Source organism: Rhinopithecus bieti, unplaced genomic scaffold, assembly GCF_001698545.2.
Source record: "Rhinopithecus bieti isolate Rb0 unplaced genomic scaffold, ASM169854v2 scaffold_38740, whole genome shotgun sequence".
NCBI classification, from domain to species: domain Eukaryota; kingdom Metazoa; phylum Chordata; class Mammalia; order Primates; family Cercopithecidae; genus Rhinopithecus; species Rhinopithecus bieti.
In genome coordinates, this window is record NW_016815870.1 from 26,632 (window position 1) to 35,176 (window position 8,545).

Below are 8,545 nucleotides of genomic sequence, written 5' to 3' on the forward strand. Positions count from 1 at the left end.
GGGTTCACGCCATTCTCCTGCCTCAGCTTCCCGAGTAGCTGGGACTACAGGCGCCCGCCACCTCGCCCGGCTAATTTTTTGTATTTTTTAGTAGAGACGGGGTTTCACCAGGTTAGCCAGGATGGTCTCGATCTCCTGACCTCGTGATTCGCCCGTCTCAGCCTCCCAAAGTGCTGGGATTACAGGCTTGAGCCACCGCGCCCGGCCTGAATAGCTTTTCTACCAAATCTCTCTCTCTCTCTACCTCCTCTTTAAGGCCAATAACTCTTAAATTTGCCATTTTGAGGCTATTTTCTAGATCTTGTAGGTGTGCTTTTTAAAAATTTTTCTTTTGTCTTCTCTGTGAATTGTCAAATAATTTGCCTTTGAGCTCACTATTTCCTTCTGCTTGACAAATCCTATGATAACACTCTGAAGCATCCTTTTTTTTTTTTTTTTTTCTGAGATGGAGTTTCCCTCTTGTTGCCCAGGTTGGAGTGCAATGCTGCAATCTCAGCTCACCGCAACCTCTGCCTCCCAGATTCAAGCAATTCTCTTGCCTCAGCCTCCCTAGTAGCTGGGATTACAGGCATGTCCCACCATGCCCGGCTAATATTGTATTTTTAATAGAGACGGGGTTTCTCCATGTTGGTCAGGCTGGTCTCGAACTCCCCACCTCAGGTGATCTGCCCGCCTTGACCTCCCAAAGTGCTAGGATTAGAGACGTGAGCCACCGTGCCCAGCCTCTGAAGCATTCTTAACTATGACACTTGCATTTTTCAACCCCATAATTTCTGCTTGATTCTTTTAAATTATTTCAATCTCTTTGTAAATTTACCTTAAGGATTTATTAATTGCTTATCTGTTATCTTAAATTTCTTTGTGTTTCTTCAACACAGTTATTTTGAATTCTCTGTCTGAAAGTTCACGTATCTGTTTCTCCAGCACTGACAGTTCACATATCTCTGAGTCTGCAGCATTTGTCCCTGGAAACTTATTTTGCTTGTTTGGTGCTGTTCATGCTTTTCTAGATGGTCTTGAAGCTTATGGATGTTAGTTGGTATTTGGGCATTGATAATTTAGGTATTTTATTGTAGTCCTCACAATCTGGACTTATTTGTACCCATCCTTCTTTGGGAAGCTTTCCAGGTGTTTAGAGAGACTTGGGTGTTGTGGTCTAAGCTGTATCTGCATTAGGGGGCACCACAAGCTGAGTAATGCTGTGGTTCTTGAAGACTCATAGAGGTAGTACCTTCACGGTCTTTGATAAGATCCAGAGGATTTCTCTGTATTACTAGGCAGGGACTCTTGTTCTCTTCCCTTAATTTCTGCCAAGTAAATGGTGCCTCTATGTTCTGAGCCACCTGAAATTAGTGGAGGGGTAACACAAACAGCCCTGTGGCAATGATTATGGGATTCCACTGGGTCAGACCTGAAGCCAGCAGAGCACTGGGTCTCGCCCATGTTTCACTGTAACAACTACCTGGCTACTGCCTATGTTTACTCAAAGCCCTGGAGCTCTACAAGGTTTAATCAGCAGGTGGTTAAACCAGCCAGGCTTATGTTCTTCTCTTCAGAGTGGTGAGTTTTCCCAGGTATCAGCGAGTCCAGAAATGCTGTTTAGGAGCCAAAGACTGGAGTCAAAAACCCTATACATCTACCTGATGATCTGTTGTGCTGTGGCTGAGCTGGCATTGAAACCATAAGATGCAGTCTTTCCCACTCTTCCCTCCCCTCTCCACAGTCAGTTGAGCCTTACCCTATGGCCACCAACACCAAAGGCCCAGAGGGAGTACTACCAAGTTACTACCAACGTTCACTTAATGCTCACATGCTCTTCAGTCAGCTTTTGGTATATTCTGCCTATCCTGGGACTCACTCTTCAAGGCAATGGGCTCCTTTCTGGATCATGGCAGGTCCAGAAATGCCCAAGAGCCAAGCCCTGGAATCTAGGACTCCAGTAGCCCGCTTGAGGCTCTACCCTCCTGTAGCTGAACTGGTACATATTGTACAATACAAAGAGCTCTCTCCTTTTCCCTCCATTTTTCTTAAGCCAAAGGAGTCTCTCCTCATAGCCACCACAGGTGAGAATGTGTTGAGTCTCACCTGAAGCCACCAAGTCGCAGTGTCTCGGTCAAGGCCCATGCCATATTACCTGGATGTTGCTTCTGGTTATTCGGGCGGTCAAGGGCTGTTTAGTCAGCAGGTGATGGATTTTACCAGGACTAGGTTCTTTCCTTCAAGGCAGTAGGTTCCCTTCTGGCACAGGGAGCATCAACAAATGTCATCCGGAAGCTAGTGTCTAAAAAGGTTGCCTTTATGACTCTGACTGGTGCCCTATACTACAGTGGCTGAGCTGGTATCAAGGATGCAAGTCAAAGTCTTCTTTACTCATCCTTTCCCCTCCTTAAGTGGAAGACAGGGAAACCTTTTAGAGCTCTGAGGTGTGTGGCCTGGGTTTGTGGGAGGGGTGGCACAAACACTCCCTTACCTGCCCAAGTTGGTGTCTTAGTAAGTCTCATGCCTCCCAAGTCCACTAGCTCTGAGCCCAGGTCAGCACTAGGGCTCACCTACAAATTGCAGTCCCTGTGGCCTAGAATGGTGTTCAAGTTTATTTAGAGTCCAAGAGCACTTTGGCCTGTGCTGGCAAGGCTTGCTGGAATTAAAGATCCAACTGCTTGGATGGGAAATTCCCCTCTGGCTAGGTCAAGTCCAAATGCTTCTTTCATGAGCAGGCGTCAGCTGAATTCAGCCTGGTTTTGCTTTCTGCTATTACAGGGCACTGATGAGTTCAATGCAGTGTCTCACACAATTGTGCTCTCCCTCTCCCAAGCATACAGATTCTACCTCCATACCACATGGATGTTGATGATTCAAGATTGTCTTTCCTACCATTTCCAGTGTCACATTCAGTGATATGAAGTTAAAACCAGGTACTTTGAGTGCTCAACTGATTTTTGTTCTTGTTGTTGTAGATAGTTGTTAAATTTGGTGTTCCTGTGGGAGAGATTATCAGGGGTGTTGCCTTCTATTTGGCCATCTTGCTCTGCCTCTCTTCAGAAATGATACTGATTTTTGAATGTTGATTTTGTATCCTGAAAGCTTACTAAATTCATTCATCCAATCTATTAGTCTTTTGGAGTAACCTTTAGCATTTTCTATGTAGAAAAATCACGTCATCAGCAAGCAGAGACAATTTGACACCCATTTTGCCAGTACATCTACCTGATGATCTATTGTTTTTTGTTTGTTTTTGGAGGCCTTTTGTTTCTTTCCCTTAACTGTTTGCTCTGGTTACAGCTTCCAGTACTATGTCAAGTAGGAGTGGTGAGATTGTACATCCTTGTCTTGTTCCAGCTCTTAAAAGGAATGATTTTAGCTTTTCCCCATTCAACTTGATGTTGGTTGTGGGTTTGTCATATATGAGGCTTATTATTTTGATGTATATTCCATCGATGCCTAATTCATGAAGGGTTTTTTTAATTGTGAAGAGATGCTAAATTTTATCAAATGCTTTTATGTATTGATTGTGCTAATCATATGTTTTTTGTTTGAAATTCTATTTATGTGGTAAATTACATTTATTGATTTATATAGGCTGAATCATCCTTGCATTCCTATAATAAAATCCAATTCATAAGGATATATATATATATATATTTAGTTGTGATGTTGAGTTCACTTTACTGGTATTTTGTTGAAGATGTTTGCATCTGTGTTGATTAGGGATATTGGCCTGTTGTGGTTTTGTTGTTGTTGTTGTTGCTGTTGTTGTTGCTGGGTGTTCTTGCCTGATTTTGGTATCAGTGTAACAGTGGTTTTGTGGAATGAGTTGGGGAAAATCGCTCTTCCTCAGTTATTTTTTTAAATAGTTTTAGTAAGACTGGTACTAGTTATTTTTTTTGTACATGTGGTAAAATTTGGCTGTGAAGCTGTCTGGTCTTGGGCTTTATTTTTTCATTAAAATCATTTTTTATTGCTGATTCAATTGTATTACTCATTATTGGTGTATTAAATATTTCTTTTCATTCCTGGTTCATTTTTAGGAGGTTGTAATTTCTAGGAATTTACACAATTCCTCTAGGTTTTCTAGTTTGTGCACACAGAAATGCTCCTCATAGTCTCTGATGATATTTCATATTTCTGTGGTATCAGTTGCAGTGTCACCTTTATTACTTCTGATTGTGCTTATTTGAATCTTTACTGTTTTTTTCTTATTTAATCTAGATTGTGGTCAATCACATTTTTATATTCTTTCAAAGATTCAATTTTTCATTTTGTTGATCGTTTGCATCTATTTTGTTTTTTGGTTTTAATCTCATTTACTTTTGCTCTGATCTTTTTTTTTTTACTTTCAGCTTTGCATCTGTTCGTCCTTGATTTTCTAGTTCATCAAGATGTAATATTACTTTGTTAATTTGAGATCTTTGTATCATATTACATAGAAAATTAACACTATAAAGTTTTTTTTTTTACAGCATACACTTTTGCTGTATCACAGAGGTTTTTGCATTTTTATGTGTCTATTTTCAATATAGTTTCCAATATTTTATTTCTTCCTTATATCGGCTATTATTTACCCAAAAGTCATTCAGTAGGCAAGTTGTTTAGTTTCCATGTACCTTTTTTAGTTCTAGGTTTCTACTTTGTTGTGATTTCCTCCTTTTTTTTTTTTTTTGAGACGTAGTCTCGCTCTGTCGCCCAGGCTGGAGTTGGCAAGTGCCCGGATCTCAGCTCACTGCCAAGCTCCCCTCCCGGGTTTCACGCCATTTCTCCTCCATAGCTCCCGAGTAGCTGGGGACTACAGCGCCCGCCATTCGCCCGGCCAATTTTTTTTTGTATTTATTTTAGAGACGGGTTTCACCAGGTTAGCCAGGTATGGTCCTCGATCTCCTTGACCTTCAGTGATCGGCTCGTCTGACCTCCAAAGATAGCTGGGCATTACAGGCTTGAGCCACCTGACGCACCGGTTTTACTTTGTTGTGGTTTCTAATGTCATCCATTTGTGGTCCAATAAGACAGCTAATGTAATTTTGATTTTTATTACGTTTTGAGACTGTTTTTATACCCAAGTTAGGCATATGGCTAATTTTTCCAAGGGAATGTCTTACATGAGCAGGTGACTAAACTCGTTAGGATTCTGATGTGTTGTTGTGGTAGATTGTGTCTATAATTGTCAATTAGGTCCCCATTTGTTAAAGCCCATTTGCATCTGGGGTTTCTTTGTTTATTTTCTGCCTTATTATCCTCGTTTAGTGACTGGAAAGTGGTTTTGGTGTTGGAAGTCCTCTTGTATTATTTATGCATTTCTTCTCTTTTCTTATGTCTAGCCCACTCCATTGTAAGGAATCTGAGGTTCTCCAGTCTGCAATTTTTTATATTTATGATTGTAAAATATTATTAAACTTGTATTCTATAATTATATAGCTGACCTCTTTATTGATATATCCTGTAATTTAAGTCTGTATTTTATATAAGAATAGCTTCTTCATTTTGTTTTCCCATTTTCATGATATACTTTTTCCACCTGTTACTTTTTCGTTAGGTGTCTTTAACCTTAGGTGGGTCTCCTGTAGCGCATTATTTTTTGAGTTTTATTTTTTTATCCCAATTTGCTACCTCTCTCTTTTATGGGGGTATTTAGAACGTTTATGTCAGGTGATATGTTGAGTTTTGTTCCTTCTTAGTTGTTAGCTAGTTGCTTTGTAGTCTCAATAAATATTTTAGCCTTGTCCTTATGTTGCTTTTATGATGTATCATCTTTGATTCTTTATTTTATAACTACTTTGAGTATTTCCTGCCCCGATCTTTAGTTTGGTTGCCAATTTCATCCTTAGTGTATTGTCTGGTAATTAGTTTATTTTTACTTTCATTTACTCAGTTTTAACTCGGCAATTATAAAATTATTGACTCTTTTCTTAGAAAGATGAAAGCCTAGGCGACAATCTCTCATGGCTTGTAAGATTTCTAGTGAGGAAGTCCACTTCTATCTCAGATGGATTTCCTTTCACATGGTTGATTGGCCACTCTCTCTAGCTGCTTTTCATTTTGTTTTTTTTTTTCATTTGTTTTGGATATTCTGGACTAAACGGACTTTGTGATTTTTTTGTATACATCTTCCAAGTGTCTTTGACTCTGAATTCTTCTATCTGAGATGTCTACATCTCAGCCAAAGATAATGAAATTTTCCTTCAAACATATTTTCAAACCATTTTACCTTTTCTTCTTCTCTTATGGAGGAATGCTTTGGTTTGTTTGCGCTCTTACATATTCTCATATTCTCTAAAATTTTTTTTTCGAAAATTTTTTTCTTTTTTTTTTTTTTTTTTGTCAGATAGTTTTAAAGAAAATCTTGATTGCTCTAAAATTATTTTTCTGCTTGGTCTGGTCTATTGTTCATGCTTTTCAATTGTATTTTAATATTCATTCCATGAATTTCTTTATTTCCAAAAGTTCTGTTTGGGTTTTAATATATACCTATCTTTCAGGTCCTGAATTTTTTTAAAATTTGTGTTGGATTTCCACTTTATTTTGGATCTTACTTACCTTCCTTACAATCTGTACTTTTAATTCTGTGGCTGTCATTTTATAAATTTTATTTTGGTTCTAATCCATTGCTAGAGAGCTAGCGTAATCTTTGGGGATGTTAAAACACTGTCTTTCTGCATAATCAGAATTCAGATTGCTTGTAATCTGAGGTAGCTGTTTCTTCTTATATTTGAGATTGCTTTCATTTGGGTGGGACTTTTAAATACTCAATTCTTTTCTCCCTTGAACTCACAATCTTCTGTGGGTCTTGGAATGCAGAGGTCTCAAAAAAGCTTATTTCATGCCCTAGTACTATGCCCTTCTGTCAGCAGCTTTTTATTTATTTATTTATTTTTTATGGTACAGATCAGTCTCCAGTCTGGTAGGTGGCACTTAAGCTGTGTTACTCTCAGGTACCCCAGGGATGTATTAAAACACTTGCCATGATGGGGCAGATAGGGAACTGCAGCAACTCATCATCCTGGGCAGGCAGAAACATGATGAGCTTTCTTGTCATACTCCCGTCACAGAGCTGGAAATCTTCAAATCAGATAGACACCATCCTTTATCCCCAGCGCAAAATGTGACTTAGGTTCATGGAAAACACCCACCTGACAACTACTACTAAAGTGGCCTTGGGGAAGAACCTTTTCATCCAGCCCAAAACGGGCAGATCTGTGACAGGTTCACAGTCTGTGGCAGGTTCACAGTCTGTGGCTGAAATAATGTCGGTCTGTGTAGAGAAGGGCAGGTGAGTCCCACCCTTTGTGCAAGCCTCAGCAGTGGGTACACTTTCACTGGTGGTGCAGCTAACATGTATAGTGCTGGACAGACTCGCTCCAAGTGCACCTGTGCAAGCCTCTGACAGTAATAGCCTCAGCTACATCTGCAGCAGTGGGCAGAGGAAGCAAGAGATGATCCCTTCTCCATGTCCATTTCCAGCCATGGGTGCCACTTTTCAACTGCAGTAGAAAAACACTACCTTCATTCAGAGATCAGCACCTTGCCTGTGTCTCTACTGGGAGGGGCACAGTCACTCTCTGGATACAAATGGGAAGCTCTTGGGTAGGTGAGAGCTTGCAATCTGTTTTCCTTTTCCCAAGGGACACTTTGGTGGGTTATACTCCCCGCTTCCCCTAGGAGTGGCCCATGCTGAGAGCTAGATCACCAGGGATCTTGAGGTTCCCCTGTGGTTTCCAAGGTAAGAGTGAATTCTAGGGAATGTTCTTAGGGGATCTAGTGATGCAGAAACACAAAGACTAAGATTCCCTGGGCAAAATAGTGGCCCACAATGAGCACACAACTTATATGGTATTTATCACCTCAACTCGGGTTTAAAAGGAGCATGAGTGAACCTGCACGAATTGACTGTTCAGTACTCTGCCGTTGGGAAGTTCCCAAATCACCACTGACTGTATTGCCCCGGCTCATGAGGGCAGAGGGTTTCACTGATTTGGTGGTCAGCAGTCTGTTGCAGGGGTGAGGGGAGCAAAGAAATACTTCCCGCCTATCCTTTTCATGAAACTGCCTGCAAGCATTTTAATTCATCATATTGCTGACATCACAGGATCTACTATTGTCTGATTTTATTTTGCTTTAAGGAGAATATTGTAGGTTCCTATGGCTTTCTATGTACTGGTAAAACAGACATCTGAAAAACATAACCTTGGGATTGCTTCAGCTACAAAACCGTCTTGTAACAAACTTACTTTGAGAAAGAATGGAAGGCACTGTTTTCAAAATTGTTCAGATTGCTAATTTTGACAGCGTATTTGGAAGAATATTTGGCAATACAAATTAAAAAAATACAGTATGCATACTGTATAAAGACATTCGTGTGGAGCTTCTGAATTTTGAAATAAAATAATCTGTGTCCAAATATACTAGGAATTACATCTTTTTTTTTTTTTTTAACCACACTTCAAATGTCATAAATGTACAAGACCAGGTAGTGCTAACATAGATTATATAAGTGAATATCTTGGCATTTCTCTCCCAAAATAGTTTCATAATATTTTTTCTAGTTTTTTTTTTTTTT